Raw genomic sequence first — 15677 nt, 5'->3', positions numbered from 1 at the left:
TGTAGTTAATGTCACACATCTCTAATTACTACGTATAATTGTATAAATCGGCTTCTAATTAATCAAGATGTCTAAAGAGATAAACGAAAATGCGTGCAAAACCAGTGAGCATAATGTAAGTAAATTTTAATTTCAAAGAGAGAGAGAGAGAGAGAGAGAGAGAGAGAGAGAGAGAGAGAGAGAGAGAGAGAGAGAGAGAGAGAGAGAGAGAGAGAGAGAGAGAGAGAGAGAGAGAGAGAGAGAGAGAGAGAGAGAGAGAGAGAGAGAGAGAGAGAGAGAGAGAGAGAGAGAGAGAGAGAGAGAGAGAGAGAGAGAGAGAGAGAGAGAGAGAGAGAGAGAGAGAGAGAGAGATTTTTGTATTTGTGTGTTAAAGATAGAGAGAGAAAGAGAAAGAGAGAAATTTAGATTATTAATCTATATATATATATATATATATATATATCTTTTTAGGATCAGATCAGTCGCGAACTTAGCGCTGAAAATAATATTTTAAAGACGGAAATGCAGGAGTTACAGCGGCAATTGGCCGTTGCTTTGGCCAAACAACAACCACAGCCCGTAGTGGTTTTGACTGATGAAAATACACAACCTGCAGTGGTGGTGGCTGCTGACGATAATACACAGCCTGCAGTGGTGGTGGCTGCTGACGATCCACAGCCTGCAGTGATACCGCCAGAAGATTTTTTAAAGGATTCATTGCAATGTAAGTATAATAATAAAGAATAATAAATACAAATAAATATTAAATAATATAATTTTTTTACAGTAAAACAGAAAGCTCGATGGGCAAGAGCCGGAAGAGGCCGACTACGCGGACGCGGACGTGGCCGTGGCCGTGGACGCGAACGTGGCCGCGGACGCGGAAATACAATTATTAATTATATTACCATGTAATAATATATTATATAATTAATTTTTTTCAAATATATCTTCTTTCCCTTTAGCCTCCTTCTTCCTCTCTCTCTCTCCCGCCACAAAACATAACAAAAATTTATTTACATAAATAAATAATTATTTATTTATATAAATAAATTATTATTAATATTATTAATATTATTTTTTTATTATTAATTTATTATTAAATAAATATTTTATTGTTATTAATATTATAAATATTATTCTTTTTATTATTTATTTTTTAGTTTTATTATTGTTTGTTATTTTTATTATTTATGATGTTAGTTTATTAATTTTTTTTAAATTAATTTTTGTAAACTATAATTTTTACATATAATATTACTGTTATTGTTACGTATCCCATATTGCAAATTGTAGAAAATTTAATTATTAATATTATATTTGGGCATATCTCAAACAAAAGTTGTAATATTTATTCTATTAATTTTGAAAAAATAATTAAATTAGCGTATAGAAATTTAAAAAGCAGCGAATTTTATTAAATAATAATTAACAAATAAAAATTTTTAATATATAATTTTTATTAAATATCTAAACATGTAAAAAATACACATATTTAATAATTTAAATAATTATTTTATACCAAATTATATTTTTTTAATTTTTTTATCCTTTTTTTCATCATTGTCATTATTATCTTCTTTCCGCTTTTTATTTTTTTTCTGAAATTTATCTTTAAATTCATTCTTCATACACTCCTCCTTCTTTAGCTCCTCTCGTTTTTCAAATTCTTCTAATGCCATTATTAATACATGATCTAGCCCATCTTCAAGTACTGAAATTTTTTATTTATATATATAGATTAGGTTATATCTTTATATATATGTAATAATATTAATTTAAATAAAACGATTGACAAATTTATAAAAAAATATCATTTTATTTAAATAAATTAATTATTGTTTATATTTTTACCATTTTGAAATTCTTCAATTTCTGTTGATATATTTAATTGATTCATCGTTATATTTTTAATTTCAAATCCATTTGTTTCATTTATCAGAACATTTTCTATTTCTTTCGGTATATTATTTTCTTCCACAATTGAATTTTCAAATTCATTTGTATTAATTTGATCATCTTCAATTACTGAAATTTTTTAATTAAAAAATATATTAGATTATATGTTAATGTGATAATATATTAATTTAAATAAAACAATTAACAAATTAAAAAAAAAAATATTATTTAAATAAATTAATTATTATTTATATTTACCATTTAGAAATTCTTCAATTTCTTTTTCTATTTCTTTCGGTATATTATTTTCTTCCATGATTGTATTTTCAAATTGATTTGTATTCGTTTGATCAATGATGACATTTAATATGTGAAACCAGCTACTTATATATATAGATATAGATAGATAGATAGTCATTTCTGAAATGACATGTAAATAAAACTCATCACCTCTAAGGGGTGATTTTTGCAAAATCTCACTGAACAAAATAATTTAAAAATTTTTACGATTTAAAAAAAACAATACATTAATAAATAAATGCTCTTACTTAATAACACCATTTAACAATCACGCCACTACCAAAAGATGATTTTATTAAAATTATATGTTTCTCTTTTATAACTACAAAGTTTTTTAACATAAAATAACATTTTTTAAATGCGCACGCGCGTGAGTAGATGCGTGGGTGGGTGAGTTGGGGTGTAAAATTAAAAAAAACCACATAGTAGCCATCTCTAATAAATTTGCTAAATTTTGCTACCAATTTCTTGAAAATCGGTCAATAAATTTGTAAATGCGTGAGTGGGTGCGTTGGTTGGTACGTATGTAGACAAAACTTAAAAAAAATCACATACAGTAACCATCTTTGAAAAATTTGCGAAATTTTAGTACCAATTTAGTGAAAATCGTTTAATAAATGTGTGAATGCGTGTGTGGATGCGTGGGTGGGTGCGTAAGTAGACAAAACTAAAAAAATCACATATAATAGTCATCCCCGAATAATTTTCGAAATTTTGGTACCAATTTCGTGAAAATCGGTTAACAAATTTATGAGTGCGTGGGTGGGTGTGTGGGTGGTTGCGTGGGTTAGCAAAACTTTAAAAATTAAAAATTTGAAAATTTTAATACCAATTTCGAATCGTTCACCAATTTCGTGAAAATCAGTGAACAAATGTATTAGTACGTGGGTGGGTGCGTGGGTGGTTGCGAGGGTTTGTTAAAAAAAATCACATATAATAGCCATCCCCGAAAAATTTGATAAATTTTGTTACCAATTTCATGCAAATAGATGAAAAAATATATGATTGCGTGGGTGCGTGGGTGGTTGCGTGGGTGGGCAAAACTTTAAAATAACCATAATGGTCATCCCTTAAAAATATTGAAAATTTTACTACCAATTTCGAAAACATCGGTTAATAAATATGTGATTGCTTGGGTGGGTGCGTGGGTGAAGGTGTAAAACAAAAAAAATCACATATAGTAGCCATCCCCGAATAATTAGCGAAATTTTGGAACCAATTTATTGAAAATCGGTTAACAAATGTATGAGTGCGTAGGTGGGTGCGTGGGTGGTTGCGAGGGTGGGTTAAAAAAATCACATATAGTAGCCATCACCGAAAAATTTGCTGAATTTTTTTACGAATTTATTGAAAATCGGTGAACAAATGTATAAGTGCGTTGGTTGGTTTTTTGGGTGGTTGCGTGGGTGGGCAAATTAACGCGATTTGTTGTTCGTTTCCCCATACAAAAACTTCCGTCTTTTTTGTTAATTTTGTTAACGGTTTCGCGATTCGCGAGAAATCTTCAATGAATTTGCGATAGTAGCCCGCTAGTCCGATAAACGATTGTATGTCTTTTACTTTTTGTGGCGTCGGAAATATTTTATCGCGTCTAGTTTCGACGGATCGGGTAATATGCCGTTCTCGGAAATAATATGCTCTAAGTAAGTAGGAATACTATGAGAGTTCTAACTCAGGTCCTCTGAGGGGGGTGCGGGGCGCGGGGGGTTCTGCGGGGCGAGGGGTATGACGTCACGCGGGGCGGGGGTATCTCGTAGGCGCGGGGGCTGACGTCACGCGGGTGGAGGGGGATGTTTCGACAAAGGAGGGGGAGTTTTCTGAGTGCAATATTTGTAGATGGTATCTTTACGACTTTTTTATGAGGGTTCTTAGACATTTTCCCCAAAAAGGTATGGAACAAGCGCCGATGATTAACAATTTTGTACCCTCGTTAATATAATTTTATTACGGAAGCGCCGATGTCCGGCTGCTCGTCAACGGAGCGTTCTAGAGTTCATTAAAACTATGTTTTTCATTTTATGGACATTTTATCATTAGGAAAGGAATGAAGATTTTAAGCCGACGCTGCGACGAACATGTCAAACGTGATTTAATAGGCCTCTACCTATTTGCGTTGACGTTCGGCAGCTTTGTACCCTCGCGGAAAATCTCCCATAAAAACGAGAGCGAAACATTTTTCTTAATATTTTTTAAGGAAGAATGCAACGTATCGGCGCCAACGTTCGGCTGCTTTGTACCCTCGCAGAAAATCGGTCGTAAACGAGAGCGAAACATCTTCCTAAATATCTTTTTAAGGAAGAATTGCGATAATTTTGAGAGGGATGGGGGTTGAAACTTATGGAGAGAGTCTGTCTCCGCGTCAAAAAGTCTTTAGCATTCGACGAGTTAAAGTGTCCTATGCGAAGTGTCAGTGGCACAGTGTAGTGAGTTAAAAAGAAATGGAAAATGATAATAATTTCGAAGCGATATTAGACGAGTCGTCTGACGAAGATCACGCGCTGTCGGATGACAGTAATTATATTAGTAATTGCAGTGAGGACCTTACGGATATTTACGACAAGGTAGTGGACAATTCTTGCGCTAAACGGACGTACAAAAGTTTGTACAATATACTTTTATTATTCGACGGGTACTGATCAAGCTCTATGTACTACATGTATGATCTCTATTCAAGACTTCGGGCACATGTATGCTGTTCGGAAGCATGTGATTCAATTACACGACGCAGTGGAGAGTCGATCGTGCTGCAATTGTAGAAATCCATTGTATATAATAATTCCATGCAATATGTGCCCTATTTGCACACAATAAACTTTGGGAGATTGTGCTGGGACACTTAAAGTGAGAATTCTGAAAGTGAAGATGGCGTCTCAGGAAAGATTGAAGAACATTCCAGTGACTTCGATGGTGCATTATTTAAGAAATCGCGAACTTGATGTGCAAAAACCTCAAGCAAGAGATGTGACCCATTTTCTGCAATCTCATGAAAGGAAATTAATGGGAACTACCGTATGTAACTGCGTCACATCATCTAAACACAACCGAATCGCGTGTTTTCAGCGTCGATATCAAAAGGTATTGCATTTTTTAAGTGGACAACCGAAAGTTTGTGAAAGGAACCCAATGAATATGACATTGCCACCATGGCCATTATTGCTATTACCATCCTACTCAGATGTGTTGCCATCCGAATCGGAGGAGTCGCCAGAACATAATATTCTGAACTCAGACTTAGAAATCGATGAGTCGGATGTGAGGGACGAAGATTGAGAGTGTGTTGTAAGTATTTCTTTTTAATTTAAAAATTGTTAAAATAATTAATAAAAAATTTTTTTTTCTGTCACAGAAGGGACCCCTCGCAGTAGTCCCACGGCCGTCGTCTTGCCACCCCCACCATCGTCGGCACAGCCGCCCGACCGCCTCACCACCGTTGCCGCCACCACTGCCCAGCCGCTGCTCCTCCGCTTGCCGCCGACGCATTAAAAATTTTTATATATTATAATATTTATATTCTTATCTTTATATTCTTATCTTTATATTCTTATCTTTATATTCTTATCTTTATATTCATTTATATATATTTTTTTAAATTTTATATCCATTTTATATTCACATTTATATATTCACATTTATATACATTTATATCCATTTATATTCTTTTAAACACACACACACACACACACACACACACACAAATGTATAATACACATTTATTCATAATTAAAAATAATTAATATTAAATTAATATATTCATTTTAAAAATTCCTCTTCTTTTCCTTCACTGCGTCATCTCTCGCATGCGCCTCTCGCTATCTCTGTCTCTCGCGTTCACCTCGCGCTCTCTCTTTCTCTCCTAAGCGCTATCTCTAGCAGTCCCTAACCTCGCGTCATCTCTCTCTCTCTCTCTCTCTCCTCGCCGCAACATCTCTCTCCTTCACGTTCGCCTCACACCCTCTCTTTCTCTCGCGTTCACCTCGCGCTCTCTCTTTCTCTCCTAAGCGCTACCTCTCTCGCAGTCCCTAGCCTCTCGGTCCCTAGCCTCGCGATCCCTAGCCTCTCAGTCCCTAGTCTCGCGATCCCTAGCCTCTCAGTCTCTAGCGTCACGTTCCCCCTTCCCCGCATGACGTCATCCCCCACAAAGACCGTGCAACGAGCTACGTATGAGAGCTGGGACTGGTTACGGGTGGGAGAAAGATGGAGAATGGAAATGCATGCAAAAAAATTACATCACAATTTAGACTTAAAAACTCTTTATTCTTCTTTTAAATATTTTTTTCTTACGTATTATGGACTAAAAACTAAAGCTGCCAGCTCGCAATCGATGAGCTGATGCTTGTTGAAGGCGTCGCTAGCGCGTATTACATTTGATACTTCTTTAGGATTCGTTACATTGGACGCGATATTTGAAAATTGCGTAAACTTGATATCGACTGTATTGGTAATTTTAACCAATCGGTCAAAAGTTACATCAATGCAAGGATCGAGATCGAACATACGGTGTAACGTCGATTCGATCATCATCATGCATACATTTGAAGATTCAAGACTTATTAACTTGGCGTCGTTAATCGTACGAACTCGCACTGTTAACGGTCCAACGCTTATAAAACTGTAGGCATCTTTAAAATCGTTTCGAAGCAGATTCTGAATATTGTGACGTTGCTCGTAGAGTCCTTTCCACGCTTCGAGAGATAGTATCAGTTCCTTTCCTCGATGATCTCCTATGGCGATTTCCACGTAACTCGGTGGATCCACTTTGATACCAATTTCGAGGAATTTAAATTCCGTAGCTGTCAATGCGTATCGTCTGCCTAGTATACGAACCGCACGACGCTCCAATGAAATGCTGTAAAAATGAAATTAGTTTGAAAATAATACAATTTGTAAAAAAAAAAAAATATAAAGATAGAAAGAAGTTAAACTTACTCATCACATTTATTCTCAAACGATGGAGTGTCATCACGACTCGGGACGTAATTATTCACAGGTCTGCCGGAGCCACTGCTTCTTTTAGTGTAGTACATATTTCCAGATTTTAAAAGTGAACCACCAGTATGAACGGTTAACGCTACACTGATCGTATAAAATTAAGAATATACGTGACGCTTATTTTTAAAAGTAGTGGGGTAAATGTGGTGGGAGATTCTAGAATACTATTGGCGCTATGAAATTTAGGAGAAGGGGAAACGGCACTCGGATAAAAAGAATTCTTAGAAACGATTCGTGAGGAAAGGATTGGGGAAGGGGAATAAGAGATAAAACACATTAATGTTTAAATATTTTATTTTTCCAAATCTTGCAATTCTTTCTGGCGTTGCGACCACCAGTTAAATATTTTGAATACATTTTGTAATGCGCAATTCTTAACATGTTTTCCACATCACATAGTGTTTTTAACATCTAGATTATTTAGAGACTCAATATCGTCGTAATCAGCATCCAAGGTCTCAATAATGAAACCGTTTTCCGCATCATCCAATATATCGGCTAACCATTCTCGCTTCTCAAGTCCTTTTACATATACGAGAATGGATTCTTCTTCTTCTTCATGTGGTCCACCAATGATAGCTGTTGTAATCAAACGCTGAGCCATGCTGTATGGAACGTTTCCATCTTCCCATTGCAATCCATGATGATTTCGAGTCAACCATGAGGCTTGGTGTCTCTCCGATTTTATGAGTACACTCCATGGTACAGGACATGCGAAAAAATAATGTGACAAAATAAATCCTCTTCTCAGGATTGCCGCTTCCTTTACAATGAATTGTTTATTGAGGATAAACCCCTGTAGATCCACAAACGTTGGTACGGACATGACGAGATCTCTCTCTTCGATGTATCAGTTAAAAAGAAGAATGGCAACTATCTCATAACACTTTGATTTATATTCTGCTATGCTTCCCCCTCTCTCTAAATTGTTGGTGTGTTTAGGTGATTTTGCGCACAACGTTGGTCAACGGGTTGTACTGGATCACGCGATCATGTATGATGAGACAGTACGCAGTGGTATTCATCGGCACATTCTCCTTACACTCGAATTCCAATCTCACATCCACGGTTGCGCTCTTGACCGATTCGTTTTGTCGAGAACAATCGATGATCACGAACGGACCGTTACGTAGAAACATTGAGACGGTGAGACTCGGCTCGAGATACTCGTATCCATAATAGTTCTTGCAGAAACGCGCATACGTATCGTACAGAATCGACCATCTGTTTTTATCGAAATCCAGATTCATATCGTCGTACGGATAACATTCCGAGTTCAGATAGAGTTTCACATTGGTCATCTTGCAATCGTCGAATCGACTCATATCCTCAGACATGATGTTTTTCCGACCTGTCTGCAGAGCGAAGATAACATATCGTGGCTTCTCCAGCTGAGTCGCTGTCTTAATGGCCCATGAATGCTTGGTTGTACGCTGCAATAGCGGATACTCATACAGATCCCACGAGCGAAAACCCATGCTGAGGTAATGTCCGCTTTCCAGAGCGCGCAGCATCGACAGCTTCTTAATCTCGCTCAACAACACATGCGGCATTCGCCATTGTATCTTGAATATGTTGATCACAGGCTCCAGCGTCGAATCTCCAATCAGACAATTGTTGTCGTTGCGCGATCGTATTAAGATTAACTCATGACGAGCGTTCATCACCACTCGTCTGTAATCCTCGCAAAATCCCAATAACATGTAGAGCGGTACGCAAAAATTGAAGTTTCCATTCGCAGTAGTCGGATCAGTCCAGCCGGCGTTTCTCATAATCACGCTTCTATCGGATGATATCGTTACATAGTTTTTGAGCAAACTTGTTATTCCCACGTTTCTATTGCGATCAATCTCCACGCCATCGAGTTCGTATCGAATCTCATCGAACATGAATGCGACACAATTATTTCCCAGTATCACAGCAGATCCTTCGGCTGGTTTATTTATCTTTAGTTCTCCCTCGATGTATAGGAAACTTTCATACGGCAACGTATACAGATCCTGTTGTTGTATGGGTATTCTTATCTCATCACTGTGTCCGAATGTTGTGTTAGCGAACGGGTTGTACGTGTGAGTCTCGATCTTGACGATGCGATCGTCGAAGATTGGCTCGTCTCCAATGTTGAGGATGTCGGTCATTGTTCAGATGTTTCGCACCGCGAATCCCAAAGATTGTAAAAACGCAACGTTTGATGCGTTCAGTTTCTTTTTCTTACTGCAACCGGATGATTGGATATTAGTGAATGTCGACGTTGTTGTTGTTGTCGCTGGCTCCGTAAAGATTGTGTTATCTCTCGTATCTTTCGATCCGTTCAACACGAGCATCTCATACGCCACACACGTACGTTATCGCTGTCGTCGTCGTACGTGCAATCTAATGGTGATCTCTTCTCCTCGAAAATCGAGCAATCGTCTGTCCTGGTCGACAACGCGTAACGTTAAATCCGTAATGCTCCGCACGATGATCGGCAGGTAAATGATGTGCGCCGGTGTTTCCGATATCTTATATCCTGGTGGTACCCTCGGTGAAAATTCATGTATCGTATGAACGAGTTTGCCGTTGTTGTACGCGCCCGCGGTCACATTACATTCTACGCGGATAATGTTCACGTTGATAATATTAATCGGCATGTCCGACTTATACCATTTTCGCGGCTGCAGTATACGGTTCGAGAATCCCAGCAGCGATCCAATGTTGTTAGGCTTGCTAAAATTCATTCTGTAGGCGCATTTGATCTCGCTCCTCATCGTATTATAATTAGCGCGGAGCACTATCGGATATTCTCCATCTTCAAAGTCACCGTCGTCATTCGTCCGAATATGCGTGGTGTCAGCGTGTTTTTTATCATCGTCATGAACAGCGTGTCGCGGACGTTTTCGTAAAATTGCATGTTTCAAAAACTCATGTATCGCTTGCAGCTCGTACGATCCCTCGGGAATCGTAATTTCCGCGTCATCTTTGCCAAAGTAAAATTTATTATTCGAGGAATTCACGTTCGATATCGTGTGATAAGTCTCAAAATCCGCTAGACCTAGCTCGTATTCATCGTCGCTCAAATCTACGGCGGGAAAGTAGTTTGCCGCGAGAACACTACTCTTCCCGGTCAGTGTGAATGTCATAGACATATCGGCAAAACTGTTTAACGAATACTGAGTTAAATAGCGCAATGTCAGTCTTTAAATTCACATGCATCGACCGCTCGGAGAAACTGTAAGCACAATTGTCCACAGATGCTTTGATTGTAAGTTTGAACAGGTGTGTAATTGTATTGTATCTTTGTCACATTTAAATATCGCACCAATTCATTCGGCGGTCGAAGATTGCCGAAACTGTCAAAATATATAGCGCGATCCCCCCTCTTTGCATACGCTACCCAATGAGTACCCGATCCTTTAGCGTTATCCAAATTTACGATGCCGCTCTCGTTTCGATATATACCACCGATCGGTAATGAATCACGCATGAAAACACCTCTAAAATACGGAATGTGCATACGTTTTGCCAGTTGTAGCAATTGTATGTTGGTAGTTACGCCCTGTGGCATTTTTAGCGTCTCTTTGACGTTTTTTTTTCCCCTTTTTTCTTGTTGAAACTCCTCGTCCGCGTTTGTATGGAGCGAGATACAATCCGTGACCTTCCATGGCGCGATTGTGACGTAGCATCTCTTGCAACTGACGTTGTGTGGCTTTTCCGTCGTTCACCATCTTTGCTACACCAGCCGCTCCACCGACCAGAGATCCGAGCGCGCCCAACATTGGTAGAATCGGCAATACACCCCCACGTTTCGCTACCGGAAGTATTCGCTTCTTCGCCATCTTTTTCTTCGTCTTCGTCTTTGTCGTCTTCAGGCCCATACCGAACTTCGTCTTGGCTTTCATCGCTGCCCAGACAGCTGTGGCGGCGGCTCTCTCACCGAGAGTCGAATCTCTCGCAACGATGCGAGTTTGCGCTTCCTTGGCGAGTATCCTATCTGCCGCGTGTCTCTCGATGAGATCGTTGCTTCGAGAGTACGCTATATCGTGTTCACGGCACGCTGCGTCCAATGGGTTGATACCTCGATCGCCTCTGGCTAATCGCTTTTGTAGTCGCGTGCCCGGACCGCAAAACTGATAGTCGGGGATATGGAATTCGATCGGAAGTGCGTTTATCGCGAGATTTAATAGGCCTCTACCTATTTTCGTTGACATTCGCTGCAATCCTTTATCATCGGCGCTGGACCGTCGATGTGCGTCTGCTGCCACGGTCGATTGTAATGTTCGAAACAGCGGCGATAAGTTTGAACCTCCAAATCCGCCTTTATATGTTCCGGAAGCTTGTCCCACACGCAGTGGACGTAATTGCCACACATTCGCAATAAAACTGTTTTCGACACAAATTGTAGCTGTTCGGCGCTCAAATTACAAATATCGTAAGGACTTGATAGCAAGACAAACATTTTTTCGTTACTGAGCGATTCGTGGTTCCGCGCAGCTATAAATAGGCAAGCGTTCGATTCAATCGGGGAGTGGGAAAATGAGATTCGTGCGACAACCTTTCGCGATACGCGTGACGAATTACGACGCCAGATTACGATCGATGGGGGACAACGCGGAGATGCGTAGACACGGTACGATACTGCCGACTACTATACGCGCGATCGTTTGCGGCCCCTCGAATTGCGGTAAAACTAACGTGTTGATTAGTTTGATAGAAAGCCCGCACGGCGTCCGCTTTGAAAACGTGTACGTGTACTCAAAGTCACTGCAACAGCCAAAATATCAGTATCTGGAGAATTTGTTGACGTCGATCGATGAAATCGGCTATTTTACATTCTCCAATAACAGTGACGTCATTCCACCGAGCGAAGCATGTCCAAACTCGATTTTCGTTTTCGATGACGTAGCGTGTGACAAACAAAATACGATAAGAGAATACTTTTCAATGGGACGCCACTCGAACGTCGACTGCTTCTATCTCTGTCAGACATACGCAAGAATACCGAAACATCTTATACGCGACAACGCAAACCTGCTAATCTTGTTTAAACAGGACGGTACCAACTTGAAACATGTGTACAATGATCACGTGAATACTGACATGTCATACGAGGATTTCAGTGAATTATGTCGTACTTGTTGGCAGCAAAAGTATGGATTTCTAGTGATAGATAAGGATAGCTCGCTTACGAACGGCCGATACAGAAACGGATTTAACGTGTTCGCGATACCGCAAAACAATTAGTCGTTGCCGATGTTCTGTCGAGAGAGGTGAAACACGAGCGTTCGACACTCTACCGACATGGCTGAGAACGATAATATTCGCGAACGTGAAAAGATAGCGAAGGAGATTGCGAAAACGAGTGAAGCAATCCGCAAGAAACATCGCGCTTTGAAGACCGGTAAGATCGATGACGATATCGCGGTCAAGACCCATTTTAGACCTATTATTGAGCCGCTACAAAAGATTGTCGACAACTCGATCGCGGTGAAAAACGAGCCGGAAAGTACCGCAAAGATTAAAATCTTACCCATCAAGCGGTACAAGGAGGAGGAGGAGGAAGAGGAGGAAGAGGAGAAGGATGATGCGACACCGAAAAAGAGGAAACGGTCAAACCCGAATCGCTCATCGACACCGCGTACATCGAATGCTTTATTGGATGAACCGATGATAAGCTCTACACCGTTCGCGACAACGAGAATCGTACAACCTATGATACCCGAAACACTCGCAAACGAAAATGTTTTCGAAACCTCGGGCAGCACGCTCGAAACATCGTTTGTTCGAAACACATTACAAACGCTGGAAGGTCAAGAAATGTTGCGAAAGCACTTGGGACCACTGGGACAAGAGTACATGAGCACTCTCCTCGGTGGCGACAAAGAAAGGAAAATCGATTACGTGTACGGTGTCTATTTCGACAAGGATGAAATGCGTCTCGGTAACAAACGATTCGACATTGACAAATATGACTCTATAATTATAGATGAAGTGAGGTACATTGGTACACCAGGATTATACGAATTGATCTTCAAGAGAATTCCCGATGATGACATTTACACGGAGGATGATATGCGTAAATACAAGAGTATATTATTGGCGACGAACGCGCATAAACGCAATTATGACACACAAGGCCAATTACGAAGCAACAGGGGATACAAGTACAAACATATAATCGCACCATTGATATCGATTGAAAAGAAAAAATCTGGAAAGGGAGTATTCATGCCTCACGCGATGGCGCTAACCGACAATAAGATCGATTACATACACTGGGATGACCCCAACGAGCTAGTGGATCGGGTGCGATTGCTGGACGCTTCGCGCCGAGCTGGCCACAACGCTCACGACAATGAGATCCTGTCGATCATCGAGGAACTTCGCGAAGCAGGCATTATTATAAATTGAATGGTGTCTCGACAAATCTAATCAGTCGATCAGCGTCACTCATCGGTGGAAAAAAAATGCCTATCAACAAATTTGGATTATTCGAACCAAGAAATGATGCAACCGGCACAAGCGGTTCTTGGGATAGATTGGTGAAAAGTTATGTGCACGAAAACGCTCTGTGTCGCGTCGTTACGGACTATGACGCAAGGTCGAGGAAGATTCGTCGTGTAGCGCAACCTGAGGCTGACACCGATGCCGTCAACAAACTGTATGTGGAATCCTGCGTTATAAGATTGATGAATCAACAGAAAGAATCAGATGAGAAGCTGACTTCGTTCGAGAAGGATGTGCGGGCAATACAGATTGTGATAAACGAACTTCAACGCGCGGCTAACGCTAACTCAGAAACGGCTATCAACCTGAATGAGCAGCAGTGAACGGGTTAGGAGCGGCTATCGAACGGTTATCGAACATCTACGAAGGGTTATCGAACGGCTACGAACAATTATCGAACAGCTACGAAGGATTATCGAACTACTATCTAACTGCAATGAATGGTAGTGAACGGCCTAGCAACAGCTGCGAACGAGGCTATGAACAGCCTAGCAACAGCGAACGAGGCTACCAACAACTCAAGCAGGACTGCGAACGAGGCTACGAACAAGTCTTTAAAGGCTACATGCAAGGCTACAAACAACTCAAGCAGGGCTGCGAACGGGTCAGTAACGGCTGCGAACGGGTCAGGAAAGGCTACGAACGGGTTAGAAACGACTGTGAACAAGGCAGCGAACGAATCAAGAACGATTTTCGAATGGGTCAAGAACGGAAGTAAACAACACAAGAACGGCTCAAGAACGGCTCAAGAACGGGTCAGGAACGGCTACGAACGGGTCAGGAACGGCTACGAACGGGTCAGGAACGGCTCAAGAACGGGTCAGGAACGGCTACGAACGGCTCAAGAACGGGTCAGGAACGGCTATTGAAGAACGACAAACGAAAATGAATCATAAAACGAGCGACAAACGGCGATCGAGAAAAACCGACGAAGCGATGAAACAACATAGTTTGGAGAAACGGCAGTTGGTGAACGAACTGCACGCGCCGGCAAGGAAAAATTTTCCCCGAAGACACGTCATAGTGCGGGGATACGATGACCTGTGGCAAGCTGACATCGTCGAGATGCGTCCGTACTCTCGTTTCAACAGAGGTTACCACTACATACTCACCGTCATCGATGTGTTGAGCAAGTACGCGTGGGCCATACCACTCAAGAGTAAAGGTGGAAGCGAGACGGCTGACGCTATCGCCGAGATAATTCGAGATAGCAAGAGATGCCCGAGAAACATGCAAACCGATATGGGGAAAGAATTTTATAACGCCGACGTGCAACGGCTTATACGGAAACATAACATCAATCACTATTCTACATATTCGGTATTGAAGGCATCGGTTGTGGAGCGATTCAATCGCACGCTGAAGAACGACATGTGGAAGATGTTTATGCTGAACGGAACTTACAAGTGGATCGACGCGTTGGCGGAACTCATATCGGATTACAACGCGCGCAAGCATCGAACGATCGGCATGCGACCCGTCGACGTCACCCCCGCGATCGCTGATAAACTTTTAAAAACGGTATATAGTAACATAAAGATTGCCGCTCCGGCGAAATTCAAAGTAGGTGACCCGGTACGCGTTAGCAAGTACAAGAAACTTTTCGAGAAGGGTTACACACCAAATTGGACAACCGAAGTGTTTAAAATTGTTAAAGTGCAGCGTACTAATCCTGTAACCTATCTACTCGAGGACTATCGCAAAACATCTGTCGCTGGAGCGTTTTACGAGCACGAGTTGCATAGCGCGAATTATCCGGACGTATATCTCGTAGAGAAAGTACTGCGCAGGAGGGGTGACAAGGTTTACGTAAAATGGCTGGGATTTGACAATTCGCACAACTCTTGGATACATAAGGACAATGCAATTTAATTCATACAAATTGTATTTATTAATTACTCAAAAATTAAAAAATATATAATGTGTTCAACAAATAAAAGTATTTGAAATATTACAATATACATGAAATATGTGAAATACAAAATCTTTATTAATACATCCTTTCCGTTCCAATATATGAAATACAT

The sequence above is a fragment of the Prenolepis imparis genome, unplaced genomic scaffold (genome assembly GCF_030444845.1).
Source record: "Prenolepis imparis isolate NDT839.2.m4 unplaced genomic scaffold, iyPreImpa1.0 SCAF_11, whole genome shotgun sequence".
Classification (NCBI taxonomy): Eukaryota; Metazoa; Arthropoda; class Insecta; order Hymenoptera; family Formicidae; genus Prenolepis; species Prenolepis imparis.
This window is presented reverse-complemented; position numbering follows the sequence as displayed.